This window comes from Erinaceus europaeus, chromosome X (assembly GCF_950295315.1).
Source record: "Erinaceus europaeus chromosome X, mEriEur2.1, whole genome shotgun sequence".
NCBI classification, from domain to species: domain Eukaryota; kingdom Metazoa; phylum Chordata; class Mammalia; order Eulipotyphla; family Erinaceidae; genus Erinaceus; species Erinaceus europaeus.
The window spans coordinates 54,444,650-54,460,910 of NC_080185.1; the positions used below are offsets into that span (position 1 = coordinate 54,444,650).

Sequence of the window (16,261 nt, forward strand, 5' to 3'; positions counted from 1 at the left end):
GTTTGTTGCATCACCACCCAGCCCCAGCCTACATTTTCTTTGTAGTCTTAATTGGTGAGCCATATTAAATGAGAACCGAATTAATGGAACAGAAAGCATAATCAATATGACTGCTTCAGCAGTGAGAATCATCTGGCTAGATCTGCCTGGAAAAGTGCATGAACACAACTTCAGCTTCTACACTTGTACATAGTAGCCACATGCAGGCTATGGAATTTGAAGGGGTACTGTTTTTTTCAATCATAAAACATGCTTAAGCGTTCACTAGTTAAGCACCCTCAGTGGCTGCATAGGAAAAATATTACTAGGGGCTAACTGACCCATAGGGCATCTTGGAAATGCACCCAAATGATTTTTTTATATTTATTTGTTTTCCCTTTTGTTGTCCTTGCTGTTGTTTTTTCATTGTTGTTGTAGTTATTATTGTTGATTATTATTGATGTCGTCATTGTTGGATAGGACAGAGAGAAATGGAGAGAGGAAGGGAAGACAGAGAGGAGGAGAGAAAGATAGACACCGGCAGACCTGCTTCACTGCCTGTAAAGCGATTCCACTGCAGGTGGGGAACTGGGGGCTAGAACCAGGATCCTTATGCCAGTCCTTGTGCTTTGTGCCACGTACACTTAACCCACTGCACTATAGCCAGACATCCCCCACCCCCAAAAAAGTTTTTTTTACAGTGTAAACCCCATTTTATTTTTTCTCAAGACTGCTTTTCTCCAGGTCAGAATTCTTACATAGGCTTTGGTGGAGGTCATGGAGCAGCACCTGAGGGTTTAAACAGTGGCGGGGGTGTGCGGTCCTTCCTGGCTTCACGGGAGTGATTCCTCACCACCTTGCTGTGAATGACGCAACTCACACAGTAATGTAATTTCACATACAGTTTGGGAAGCACTTAAGCGTCGAAGACACTCGCTTCGGAGATATCCCTGATGGTGGCGGCTTCTACTATGTTTTGAATGACAAACTTCTTAATGGCCTTGTCCTTGGGAACGAATCGGGCTCAGTTGGTGCAGCAAATAGGCTGCACGTGGCTGCAGCCCTTCTTGCAAGGCTACTGCTCCTTCTTTTCTTGGTCATCTTGGAAGCGAGGACCCGAGAGAGCCAAAATTATTTTTTAAAAACTGCCCAAAGGCAAAACCTAGAAAATATAGTTATGAGCATATGGGTAAACCAAACCATGATCTCTACTTACAAAATACACAACAGAGAAATATGCAAAATTAGTTTACAGAATGAGGTTGAACTATATTCTATTTTAGAAAAACCAATTCATTTCTGCCTTCCAAGATATGAATGTTTAATAGATGCTAGTTTTTAGGAAGCTACCTTAAATCTCAGTTTGCTGCGTATGTGTACTTCAGAGATAAGAAATGCAATGAAGCTGTACAAAATGAGACAACTTGCCTACTGTCTCTTGTGCATGATAAATACTAAAGCAATTAGGAACCACTGTTGCATGTTACACCGGCATTTGTCAGTAACACCAGTGCTGTGCTAGACAAATAGAGGAAACTTACTTAGAAATAAGTCAGAGAGTTTAGGGGGAAACCACTCATTTGATTTAATATTCTACAGTAGGGTCCAGAGATTCAAACAAGGAGCAATATACCTCCTTTCCTTTTCAGTCTCAAAATACTCTTTGTAAGGTTTTCTATTTCACTGATAATAATATGAATTAACATCTCAATAACAAAGGGAGGAAAGAAATGTTGAAGCAGAAAGCAGATAGTGTGGATAGAAAAATTTGAAACTTACACTTGATTTTGTATTTCCACACCTTTACTTCCAAGAACATAATTTGCAAGTTTTTTCAAATCATTTTCAAGGAATTAGATGCATGGGAAATTTAAAAAGATTCCCCCCATCCAAAAATGGGCAGAGGATATGAACAGAACATTCACTACAGAAGAGATCCAAAAGGCTAACAAACACATGAAAAATTGCTCCAGGTTGCTGATTGTCAGAGAAATGCAAATAAAGACAACATTGAGATATCACCTCACCCCTGTGAGAATGGCATACATCAAAAAGGACAGCATCAACAAATGCTGGAGAGGCTGTGGAGACAGAGGAACCTTTCTGCACTGCTGGTGGGAATGTAAATTGGTCCAGCCTCTCTGGAGAGCAGTCTGGAGAACTCCCACAAGACTAAACATGGACCTTCCATGTAACCCAGTAATTCTTCTCCCAGGGATATACCCCAAGGACTCCATAACACCCAACCAAAAGGAAATGTGTACACCTATGTTCCTAGCAGCACAATTGGTAATTGTCCTTTCATAGTATTCTCTAATTCCATTCCAGGAGGTTCGTTTCCTAACAAAGTCCCAAAACTTAGATATAGACCAGGTCCCATGAGATAGAGCATATGTTCACATGTATCCATAAATTAGGGCAAAATATATACCTGAAAGCAAAAATACACAATAGTCTGTGGTGAGTCAGTATAAGGTTCATAATGAACTACTTATTCTTAGATTCCCTCCTCACCAACTTCCTATTATAGTTCTCTCACACACTCCAAAGCTAACCTTATCAAAGCAAGGACTGCAAAAGCTGAATAAGGGCAAGAGCCTGGCATACTTTAAGGATGACATTTTAGTCACTATCAGTCCACCTCATCAGCTGGGGCCCTAAACTGGGAGTCCTGAGATTCCCAAACAGACATGATGTGCCTAGACCTCAAATAAATCCCTCTCTCCATTGTTACAGTTCATTTCTATCAGGAACAACACAATAGACCCCTTTCTGGGGCCCCATAGGACCTTGCCCTCAAATTGGATCAACAATGGTAGAGGATGTTCCATCCCCAGAAGGGAGGATGGACAACATACTCTATGCTATACCTGAGGAAGATGGGTTGATACTAGGGCAGCATGGAATGTTCCTACTGATGACCACAGAATATGAGGTTGGATCCACAGGGATGCAGAGGTCACATAGGCTCCTAAGCTGAATATGGGCCACAGATCACATCAAATCAATGGGGTTTACAGTCAATAATATTTATACCCCTTCCCCATATTAGGGAGTTACTCTCTTCCTAGATCCAGCTTTCTGGTCCTTTGTCCCGCCATGTCATTATCTCCCAAGACAATAACTTGGGTCTACCTGCATAACAGATTTCAGGCGCAGGGGAAAAAATAAACAACCAACCAAACAACAACAACAAAACCAAAAACCTAGTACAGCCACAGGCACTTTGGAATATAACTAAAATATGCCTACTAGCTATCTGCAAAATGGAGGAGCCCCCAACTCTTCATCTGTACTATTCCAGCCTTTAGGTCCATGATTGGTCAATAATATGTTTGGCTTTATATGTTAACTCTCTTTTCAGCCACCAGGTCCCAGATGCTAGTATGATGCCAACTAAACTTCCCTGGACAGACAACCCCACCAATGTGTCCTGGAGCTCAAATTCCCCAGAGCCCTTCCCTACTAGGGAAAGAGAGAGGCAGGCTGGAGTATGGATCCACCTGTCAACGCCCATGTTCAGTGGGGAAGCAATTACAGAAGCCAGACCTTCCACCTTCTGCATCCCACAATGACCTTTGGCCCATACTCTCAGAGGGTTAAAGGATAGGAAAGCTATCAGGAGATGGGATGGGATACAGAGTTCTGGTGGTGGGAATTGGGTAGAGTTCTACCCCTCTTATCCTATAGTTTAGTCAATGTTTCCTTTTTATAAATAAAAAACTTAGAAAAAAATAAAAATAACAAGATTTCCATGGTGATACTCATGTTTACGTTTCATATCAACTTCTTCAGAAGGACTTAAGGAATCATTTGCATGACTTTCCACTTTCATTCTATCTTCTCTGTATATATTAAAACCATCTCATTATAGATAGACAAGTATTATTGCACTACTGCAGGACCCTCCCCATTGAGATATTTTTATCTTAAAAAAATAACTATTTTAATCTCTAGTTGTTCCATATATATCAGTCATTTATTAAAGTTTATGCATGTATGTATGTATGTATTTATGTATGTATTTTAACAGGGGCTTGGAGACCAGAGAGCTTCTCAGTTCTGGTATAAGGTATTGGGATGCAACCTTTGACCTCTGGAACCTCAGGTATGGAAGGCTGGTGTATCATGTGCGCTTAACCCTCTGCACTACTGCAGGACCCTCCCCATTGGGTTAAGCGCACATGGCACACAGCTCAAGGTCCAGCTTAAGGATCCTGGTTCAAGCCGCAGGCTCCTCACCTGCAGGGGGGTCGCCTTACAAGTGGTGAAGCAGGTCTGCAGGTGTCTATCCTTCTTTCCCCCTCTCTGTCTTCTCCTCTCTCCATTTCTCTCTGTCCTATCCAACAACAACAACATCAGTAGTAACAATAATAATAACCACAATGATAAAACAAGGACAACAAAAGGGAAAATAAATAAATATTAAAAAATTTAAAAAATAGCTCACATGGAAATAATGGAAAATTTAGCACTAAATAATAGTGCTTAACTTTAATTCATAATGGAAGACAAATATAAACAAGAGGGGGCTGGGTTGTGATGCACCTGGTTGAGTGCACACGTTACTATGCACAGGGACTCAGGTTCAAGCCCCCAGTCCCCTCTTGCAGGGGGGAACACTTCACTTGTGGTGGAACAGGGCTGTAGATGTTTCTCTGTCTCCTCCTTCCTCTTGATTTCTGGATGTCTATCCAATAAATAAATAAAGATGATAAAACAAAAAATAAAAATATAAATAAATAAGAGAATCAAAAGAGTAATAGTTAGCTGAGGAACAATTTCATGTGTCTTAGTATACATGAGTGGAATCTATGAAGGAACTGAGAAGGGCAGAAAACATTTTAAGACATAATGGAAAAAACCTTTCCAAATTTGATGATAGCTATGAGTCTTTTTTTTAAAAAAAATTTATTTATTCTCTCTTGTTGCCCTTGTTTTTTTTATTGTTGTAGTTATTATTGTTATCATCGTTGTTGGATAGGATAGAGAGAAATGGAGAGAGGAGGGGAAGACAGAGAGGGGGAGAGAAAGATAGACACTTGCAGCACTTGCAGACCTGCTTCACCGCTTTCCCTACAGGTGGGAAGCTAGGGGGCTCGAACGGGGATCCTTACGCTGGTCCTTGCATTTTGCACCACCTGCACTTAACCCGCTGTGCTACAGCCTGACTCCCGAGTTATAAATCTTTAAATACCAGAAATTTAGTAAATTCTGAGGTTAAGAAAGATGATGAAGTTGCACCGAAAACATCACAAATTATGTACAGAAGAACAAAGATAAAAGATTATGGAAACTTTTTCACTAGAAATTATGTAAATAAGAAGTCACTGGAGAAATATTTTAAAGTACTATTAGGATAAAAAAAAGTAAATCCAGGGGTCTGGGCAAAGGCACACCTGACTGAATGCATACATTACCATGCACAAAGACCCAGTTCAAACCCGACCTTCACCTGCAACGGTGAAGCTTCACAAGGAGTGAAGCTATGCTGCAAGTGTCTCTCTTTATCTTTCTCTCTCTATCTGCCTCATCCTTCTCAATTTTCTCTGTCCTATCAAGAAATAAGAAATGGAAAAATAGCAAAAAAAAAAAAAAAAAAAGCTTCTGGGAGTGGTGGATTGTAGTACAGTCACAAAGCCCAAGTGGTAACACTGGCGGTAATAAAAAACAAACAAACCCTGTCTACTTAGAACTCCCTAATGAGAAGAGCTTCCTGTATTGAAGCTTAAATTAAAGCTTTATTTTCAGATACACAACAGCTGAATAAATTTCTCATCAGCTTACTGTTCTTCAAGAAATGTTAAAGCTTCCTGTGCACAGAAAATTATACAAGGTGCAATTTAGATCTACACAAATGAGTAAAAGCTCTGAAAATGGAAACAGTATAAGTAAATGTATAAAATATTTCCTTACTATTTACTTACTTTTACAAGATGCTGGATGGCATTAATAGAAATATAAGACCCTCTAAAATCCCCCCCATAAAAGCAAGGAGAAAAATGACTATACAATTCTACAAATAAGTACATGTGAATGCATTACTTATGCTAGATGGAGTACACAATTTTCTAGAAGGACATAAAATACCTGAATATATAAGAAGAAATGAAAAGCTGGATAGATAAACAAAGACACATCATATTAATTTTAAAAAATTCCATAGGTTGATGTTTTGATGGATGAGGAGATATTATGATGCCCATCTCAGGGAGATACAGACTATACTCTTGTGACAACAATATTGTACCCCTGTTGACAAAAACAATCACGTCAATCAACACTTCATCAATAAAGTGATAAAACATTTCTGCAGGTAAAATCTAGGGATAGATAAATTAAACTGTTACCAGTACAAAATATTTTAAATACTAGTACCAATCATTCATAATTTCCCCCCAAGAAATGGAAGCTGCAGTAAAACTTCCCAACTCATTCAGTAAAACCCAGACATGAAGGATATAAGAATCTTGACAAGAAAATCAGAGAAGCACATCACAAGAAAATAAACTTTCCTGCATGCTTCTCTCAATTCATATCAAATAATATTGCATCCACCAATCCCAGCCTAATCAACGGAACGAGTACCACCTCAGCATGCTTCACTTCAGACTGTGTCCAGAGACCTCAGGTGTGGAATGACAACCCTTTAGCCTCATTACTTGGGTGAGACCTTTCATTTCATGGTATTCTCTAATTCCATTCCAAGTGGTTCACTTCCTAACAAAGTCCCAAAACCCAGATATAGACCAGCTCCCATGAGATAGAGCATATGTTCACATGTATCCATAAACTAGGGCAAAATATATACCTGAAAGCAAAAGTACACAATAGTCTGCAGTGAGTCAGTATAAAGTTCCTAATGAAATAGTGTCTAATTATACTTAGGAACCCTCCTCACTTACTTCCTATTACAGTTCTCTCACTCACTCCAAAGCTAACCTTAGCAAAGCAGGACTGCAAAAGCTGAATAAGGGCAAGACACTGGCATACTTTAATGATGACTCTTTAGTCACTATCAGGCCACCCCATCAGCTGGGGCCCCAGTCGAGGGGTACTGAGATTCCCAAACAGACATGATTGTCCTAGACCTCAAATAAATCCCTCTCTCCACTGTCACTGGTCATCTCTATCAGGAACAACAAAAAAGACCCCTTTGTGGGCCCCCCATAGGACCTTGCCCTCAACTTGGATCAACAATGGTAGAGAATGTTCCATCCTCCTAAGGGAGGCTGGACAACATACTCTATGCTACACCTGAGGAAGATGGGTCGATATCGGGGCAGCTTGGAATGTTCCTACTCATGACCACAGAATGTGAGCTCAGATCTACAGGGTTGCAGACATCACATAGGCTCCTAAGCTGAAAATGGGCCCCAGAACAAATCAGATTGATGGGGGGTTACAGTCAACAATATTTATACCCCTTTCCCATATTAGGGAGCTACTCTCTTCCCTGATCCAGCTTTCTGTCCCTTTTCCAGCCATGATATCATCTCCCCAGATAATAACTTGGATCCACCTGCTTATCAGATTTCAGGCTCAGAGGGGAAAAAAAAAACTAGTATACCTACAGGTCCTTTGAAATATAACTAAAATATGGCTACTAGCTATCTACAAAATGGAGGATCCCCCCCCCCAACACTTCATTTGCACTATTCTAGCCTTTAGGTTCATGATTGGTCAACAATTTGTCTGGCTTTGTATGTTAACTGTCTTTTCAGCTACCACGTTCCAGATGCTAGCAGGATGCCTACCATACTTCCCTGGACAGAGGACCCCACCAATGTGTCCTGGAGCTCTGATTCCCCAGAGCCCCACCCTACTAGGGAAAGAGAGAGGCAGGCTGGGGGTATGGACTGACCAGTCAACGTCCATATTCAGTGGGGAAGCAATTACAGAAGCCAGGCCTTCCACCTTCTGCATCCCACAATGACCTTGGGTCCATACTCTCAGAGAGATAAAGACTAGGAAAGCTATCAGGGGAGGGGATGGGATACAGAGATCTGGTGGTGGGAATTGTGTGGAGTTGTACCCCTCTTATCCTATGGTTTTGTTAATGTCTCCTTTTTTAAATATATAAAAAGAAAATAAAACTATAGCCTTATATATAAGTATTAACACAAACTTAAAACAAATACAGTTAAGTAAAAAAATCATTAAGGCATCATATAAAGACATAGGACCAGATATCTTCACTAATGAATTCTATGAAAAAATTAATGAAGAATTAATAAGCACTTCATTCAATCTCTCACAAAATTCAAAGAGGAAGGATAAATTTCTAAATCATTACTTTTCTTAAACATATGCACAGAGAGAGAGAGAAATAAGGATAGAAAAAAAAAACTACAAAACATGAGTGTCATTTAATGTAGTGGAGACCAGACTCAAAATCTGGGTCATGAACATGGCAAAGCAGCACACTGTCCAAGTGATCTTGGTCTTTCTAAGCCACTCTTTAAAGTTAGTAACATGATTATTGTAAAGTGAAAGACACTAAAAGTAGACTCAATCCATATTACTTTGCAATATTAATGCAAAACAATTATTCAGCAAAATACTAGCAAATTGAATTCAACAGTATTTTAAAAGGAATATAAAAAATGATAAAATAAGATACGTACACGTAGTGAAACCTTTTTATGTAATGTAGTGCTGAGGAACTAAATGAAGAACTTGTGCATGTGTGAGATCACTGGCTAGTCTCCCCAGACCATTGCTTAAAATGAGTGAGAGAGAATAAGAATGAGAATGAGAATGAGGAGGAGGAGAGGAGGAGAAGAAAAGGGTTGGGGGAAGAAGAATGGGAGAAGAATGAAGGGGACTGGAGGGGAGCAGAAAAAGGAAGGAGAGAAGAAGAGGGGAGGAGAAAAGAGGGGAGGGAAGGGACAGGGAGAGGAAGGGAAAAGAAAGAAGGGGAAAAAGAGCTGGAGAGGGGAGTGGAGGGAGGAGGTAGAAAGGTAAGGAGAGGAAAGAGGGGACAGGGGAGAGAGAGAGAGAGAGAGAGAGAGAGAGAGAGAGAGAGAGGGAGAGAGAGAGAGAAATGAGAGTGAAAGACATGCACTCTGAGAGGAGTGACAGTGGAGTATGCTTCACAGTCTATGGGGTTCACTTGGTGCTGTCCATGGTGCTCCCATCTGATTCCTATTGCACTAGCGGCTCAACCTGACGCTGTTGACTGGCTACAGAAGAAGGGCAAAAGCTGGAAGAAGGAGGAGGAGGAGGAGGAGGAGGAGGAGAAGCTCCTGACCAATGGTTGGTAGGACACATTAGAAATGAGCAGTATGATGTACCTAATTAAGAGATGAAGAAAATGATCCATGTACTAATCTCAAATGGTGCAGAAATATATTTAAAATACTGAACAATCCTTCATGGAAAAAAATACACAGCAACTAGTAATAGATGGAAAATTTTTCAATCCAATTAAGAATGTCTATGAAAAAAAAATCACAGCTGGGGCCATTGAGTGGTGGCAACACAAGGTTGAGCACACATGTTACTATGTGCATGGACCTAGCTTCAAGCCTCTTCTAGTCCCCATCTTCGGGCAAGGAGGTGGGGGGGGGTGCTTCACAAGCAGCGAAGCACTGTTATAGATGTCATTCTTTCTCTCTCCATCTCTATCTCCCATTCCTTTCAATGGCTCTCTGTCCTATCAAGTTAAATAATAACAAATAAATATGAAAAAAGAAAAATACACAGCTAAAATCACACCTAGTAGTGAAAGACAGAAATTTTCCCCATTACAAATAAGACTACAAATAAGAAAAAAAACATGTCCACTTTCATAGTTTCTTTTTGATGATGTACTGGAGTGAAGCTCAAAACTTTTCAAACTATAGTATTCTGTAATAATAACAGTTCAAAGCTGGGGGGTAATATATTACCATAGTATAGACAGACTGTTGGAAGTAAAGAAAAATTCACACTTGCAAAGCATTTTTAAGGTTTTATTTATTGATTGACACAAGAGAGATAAGTGATGGAGGGAGGGAGGGAGGAAGGGTGAGAGAAAGGAACCAGAACATCACTTTGGCATATGCAGTGCAGGGAAACAAATTCCAGACCTCATGCTTGCAAGCCCATTGCTCTACCTGTTGTGTAACATCCCGGGTCACCACAGAGATGCTTTTTTTTTTTTTTTTTGGTCCATAATAGGGAACACATTATATAGCAAGTCTTCAGTTTATATAACAATCAAAATAGTGGTCTTTACTTAAGAACTGTTAGCACTGGGAGTTGGGCGTAGCACAGCAGGTTAAGCACAGGTGGCGCAAAGCATGAGGACCAGCATAAGGATCCAGGTTCAAGCCCCCAGCTCTCCACCTGTGAGGGAGTCGTTTCACAGGCAGTGAAGCAGGTCTGCACGTGTCTCTCTTTCTCTCCCCCTCTCTGTCTCCCCCTCCTCTCTTCATTTCTCTCTGTCCTATCCAACAACAACGACAGCAATAACAACAACAACGATGATAACAAGGGCAGCAAAAAGGGAAAATAAATAAATATGTAAAAAAGAACTGTTAGTACTAGAGGGTTTGCAGACCTGGACATTCAGTTTTCAGGAACTTGGCTCAATTCAAGAGCCTTAAGAAAAATCATGCAAGGTGGATGTCAGGCCAAAGTCATAAACTTTCCTTTCCTTTTTCTTTATTTGTGGATAGAGTGAGAGCAAGATCACGTATGCACATGAGAGAGACATGGGGGGGGGCACTGTGCCACTGTTTATGAAGCTTTCTGCCTACATGTGTGGATAGGGGCTTAAACTCAGTTCCTTGTGCATGGCAATGTGTGCATTCTACTGAGCCGTTACCTGGCCCCAACTCATCAAGTATTCTTTAGCTACAGAGGTTAAGACCAGACAAGAGTATCTGGAGGGCCTCAGTTGTGGTGGACCTGGCTGAGCGCAGATGTCCCTGTGAGCAATGACCTGGGTTCAAGGCCCTGGTCCCAACCAGCAGAGGGAAAGTTTATTAGCAGAGTGGTGAAGAAATGTTGCAAGTCTCTTTCCTTCCTCCCCCTTCCCTCTTGATTTAACTCTATGCAATAAATAATTTAAAAAAAAGTCTTAAGACAATGGATTTACTCTAAGCTTATCATATCCAAAAGTTAATTTTCTTTTTTTTCTCAAGACATTTTATTTATTCATTCATTTTTTATTTATTTAAGAAAGGAGACATTAACAAAACCGTAGGTTAGGAGGGGTAAAACTCCACACAATTCCCACCACCCAATTTCCATATCCCATCCCCTCTCCAACAGCTTTCCCATCCTCTATCCCTCTGGGAGCATGGACCCAGGGTCATTGTGGGTTGTAGAAGGTGGAAGGTCTGGCTTCTGTAATTGCTTCCCTGCTAAACATGGTCGTTGACTGGTCCATCCATACTACCAGTCTGCCTCTCTCTTTCTCTAATAGAAGGGGTCTCTGGGGAAGCAGAGCTCCAGGACACATTAGTGGGGTCTTCAGTCCAGGGAAGCCTGGCCAGCATCCTGATGGCATCTGGAACCTGGTGGCTGAAAAGAGAGTTAACATACAAAGCCAAACAAATTGTTGAACAATCATGGACCCAAAGGTTGGAATAGTGGAGATGAAGTGTTGGGGGGGGGGGAGTACTCACTGAAAACTCTAGTGTACTTCTGCTTTCAGGTATATATTTGCCCTAGTTTATGGATATGTGTGAACATATATATGCTCTTTCTCCTGGAACCTGGTCTATATCTTGGTTTTGGGACTTTGTTAGGAAGTGAACCACCTGGTATGGAATTAGAGAATACCATGAAAGGAAAGGTCTCACCCGAGTAATGAAGCTGAATGGGTTGTCATTCTGCACTTGAAATCTCTGGACACAGTCTGAGCTGAAGCATGTTGAGGTGGCACTCGTTGCGTTGATTAGGTTGCAATCGGAGGATGCAATATTATCTGATATGAGCATGCTTCTCCCAATTCATATCAAAAGTTAATTTTCTTTAGAGACAAAGAGAGGAATGGAGGGAAAAGATAGATGATAGATGATAGATAGATAGATAGATAGATAGATAGATAGATAGATAGATAGATAGATAGACAGACACTGAGATCTAAGCTTTCTTCAATGTTGGTGGAGGCCAAGCTCAAATCTGGATCACACACATGGGTAAATAGTCACTATCCAAATGTGTTATGTCACCAACCTCCAAGAGTTAAATTTAAAGAGTATGAGGGATACTGCATTCAATTGTTCTGGGAAAGAGCACTTATTCTTAACAGGGATCCAAAGTTTACAAAACAGGCAGCTTATCACTTCTCATGAGTGGTGTGATTAATCTCTGGATTCTGAGGTCTTTTTTGTTTGTTTTTTTATGCTTATTTTTGTTACCCCTAAGACTTCACCACTCCAGGCAGAGTTTATCAGCTAGAGAGTTAAGGGAGGGGGGAGATACATTGCACCAAAGCTTCCTTCAGTATAGTGAGAGCCAGACTTGAACCTGAGTTGGGTTCACTACAAAGTAAGTGTACTACCCATGCCAGTTAACTTACTAACCTTCTTCAGATTTTTATGTAAATGTATTTATGACTAGATAGTGATGACTAGATTTTTGAGTAAGGAAGAATTTAGTCATTTTCCCTGTGACGTTAGAACAGCCATTTAACACATGACCAAAGAGAAGAAAGAAAGAAAGAGAGAAGGAAAGGTGACTTTACCATTTTAAGACTCAGCTTTTACATCAGAGAAATGGAGACAATTTTTGTACTGTTTGACTATCTCACAGTTATTGACTCTCAGATAAACTAACCTGTGAAGAGCATTTTAATGATAATCACTTAACTACATATATGTAGTGTTACTCCAATCTCTTTTGAGGAATCAGCAGCCTTTTTATTTTAAATTTTTATTTATAAAAAGGAAATATTGACAAAACCATAGGATAAGAGGGGTACAACTCCACAAAATTCCCACCACCAGAACTCTGTATCCCATCCCCTCCTCTGATAGCTTTCCTATTCTTTAACCCTCTAGGAGTATGGAATCAAGATAATTGTGGGGTGCAGAAGGTGGAAGGTCTGGCTTCTGTAATTGCTTCCCTGTTGAACAACGGTGTTGATTGGTCAATCCATACTCCCAGCCTGTCTTTCTCTTTCCCTAGTGTGGAAGTGGAGCTCCAGGACACATTGGTGGGGTTGTCTGGAACCTGGTGGCTGAAAAAAGAGTTAATATACAAAGCCAAACAAATTGTTAACCAATTATGAACCTAAAGTCTAGAATAGTGCAAATGAAGTGTTGGGGGGGGGGGGTCCTTCATTCTGTAGATAGCTAGTAGGCATATTTTAGTTATATTCCAAAGGACATGTGGCTATACTAGTTTTTTTTTTTTCCCTGAGCCTGAAATCTGATATGCAGGTGGATCCTAGTTGTTGTTTGGGTAGATGATGTCATGGCTGGAAAAAGGACCAGAAAGATGGATCAGGGAAGAAAGTAGCTCCCTAATATGGGAAAAGGGTTATAAATTTTGTTGACTGTAAATGACATCGATTTGACATGATCTGGGGCCCATATTCAGCTTAGGAGCCTATGTGATGTCTGCATCCCTATAGATCTGAGCTCACATTCTGTGGTCATGAGTAGGAACATTCCAAGCTGCCCCAATATCAGAACCCATCTTCCTCAGGTGTAGCATAGAGTATGTTGTCCATGCTCCCTTCAGAGGATGGAACATTCTCTACCATTGTTGATCCAAATTGAGGGCAAGGTCCTATGGGGGCCCCCACAAAGGAGTCTGTTTTGTTATTCCTGATAGAGATGACTGGTAACAATGGAGAGAGGGATTTATTTGAGGTCTAGTCCCATCATGTCTGTTTGGGAATCTCAGGACTCCCTGAATAGGGCCCCAGAATTAACAGCCTTTTATGGCGTTACAGAAAACAGTTACATGGTGACATGTGATAGACTGACAATAGAAAGCATTTTACAGGTCCTGAGGACATCAACTAGAAAACTATTTCACCTGGGAAAAGAACTGTATTTACTTCTTAGTAGACTCCAAATAGCACTGGCTAAATTTAGCAAGTGGTCTGGTGGCCTTTGGCTTTAGAGCCTGTCACACCATCCATAGCTGTGGTTAAGGTGCCCTTGGTGAGCCAAAAAGAAGCAGGTCTGAAGTACTTCTGCATGCTAATTTCTCAAAGAGGCTCTGGAGACTAGAAAACCAATTGTTCTACATTCTGTAAAATGTCTATTTGCTAGCTGAGCAACAGTTCAGAAATTGTACTGTTTATTCTGGTGGTAGACATGTATACATGGTTTGAACAACCTTGCTGGCTGAAGTTATTCTACCAGGACTTTTCTCTCATGAGCACCGAGATCTGTTACTGGTGCATAGACTCTAGTTTGCCAATGATGCGACTGGGATGCTTCATTTGGAACAGCACGGAACAAGCTAAGTAACCACCTGGGAGACAGGAGTCAGAAGTCAGCATCTAGATATTCAGTGGGACAATGTTTGAAAAAGTCAAATAATTCAGGGTCACAACCATAATAGTTTTTCTCATTTCACCTTAGAATGCTTTTAATGAAACTCTGCAAACTATATCTCAGATTAAGAGAAGTGAAATCATATTTCTGCTGGCTTTTCCGTCAGTTAAATATGGATAACGAAAAATCATGTATGTCAGTTTTATCAACTCACCCTCCTTTGTCTCATACTTAATAAAGCAATACCCCTAAGTTTTGAAAGTAGAAGTAGTTGTATGTTTTTTGGCATATCAACAGCAAATAGTCTTAAATTAGGATAATCTGAGTTTAGTTCAAAAATTATGGGTAGTATGTAAGGGGTCCAAAATAGTTGGGAGTAGAAGTTTTATGGTATTACTAGAACCACTGAGGGAGATCATTAATAAGAGCAGGCTATCTTGATGGGTGCAGGGACATTTTATAAAGAGACACAAGAAAACCTGAGACCCATAGGCCCCATGGAAATAAATACCCTAACCTCAGTCTTCTCTATCAATCTCTAATCTCCTAGGGGCATCCCATTGCTTGAATCCAGTGAGAAGTGAGAATAGAGAGGAATTGCCTAGGGGTACAAAACAAGTTGAAAAATGCCTTGAGGATCAGGGGAAAGGAAAAAAAATATATATCTGACATGAACGTGTATAACATTAGAAATTTGCTATCTGTGGGACTGAACATTGGGCCTGTTATAGATTCATACAGAAATACAGAATTAAGGTCACATAAATGTAATTTTTAGCCTGTTCTTCTATTAGGGAACAGGTTGATGAGTCAGCTTCTTTTGAGTAGCTGCTGCTGGAAAAATACCTCATGTTCTATCCTAATCTATCCTGGAATTAGTAAAAATTTGTAGTAGTAAATCTTATGTAAAAATTAAAAATACAAAAATGATAGAATAGCTCTTAGTAGCACATACTGGGAGTATATATCTAATATCGTAAGTATTCTTTTTTTCCTTTTGTTGCCCTTGTTGTTTATTATTGTTGTTGTTATTGCTTCCCTTGTTGTTGGATAGGACAGAGAGAAATGGAGAGAGGAGGGGAAGATAGAGAGGGGGAGAGAAAGATAGACACCTGCAGACATGCTTCACCAACTGTGAAGTGACCTCCCTGTAGGTGGAGAGCCCAGGACTCAAACCTGGATCCTGATGCCACTCCCTGCACTTTCCGCCATGTGCACTTAACCTGCGGCACCACTGCCTAGCTCCTTTGTGCCACCACTCTGCTACTTTGTATTTTTCTCAGTAGCATTATACTTATTGTAGTGAACACATATTTTTCTGAGTTGATTTTGGGTTGTTATCCTGGTGCCCTACAACTACCACCATGTATCCACTATTTGTTGCTGTGGAGATGTGAAGATAGGTATATTTGAATTTATACTGTAGTGAGTGTCCCACCATTGAGTATTTCCACCATACATATCTTCCGAATATCCTGAACCAAATTCTACAGAAATGATTGCTCCAAATGGAAATGGCATGGTTATTATTCAATTCATTAGGAGTTGTCTGAGAATGGAGGTGTTTGTATAGTCCAGATTGAGAATAGAATTTCTTCTGCTAAAGAAGCCAACTGAAGTTCTGCGCAAACAAAAAGGACACTGCTCCTGTGTTAAAAGGCATAGTAAGAGTTAATCCCTAATAAATCCCTTAAGAGAACCTTCAACAGCAGAACTGACCCTTATTTTGGCTGCAGACAATGGGAAACTGGGACACCTTTCAAAATAATTGCTATTGATCTTTTTGAGAGTGAAAGAGTAAATGATGCTTAAAACAAGGAATCTGTACACAG

The 16,261-nt window shown here is 40.3% G+C and overlaps 1 pseudogene; it reads right to left on the bottom strand.

Moving 5' to 3' along the window:
* Nucleotides 1-668: 668 nt before the first annotated feature.
* On the bottom strand, nucleotides 669-1,080 carry LOC103120152 (small ribosomal subunit protein eS26-like; annotated as a pseudogene).
* Between the last annotated feature and the right edge of the window lie 15,181 nt (nucleotides 1,081-16,261).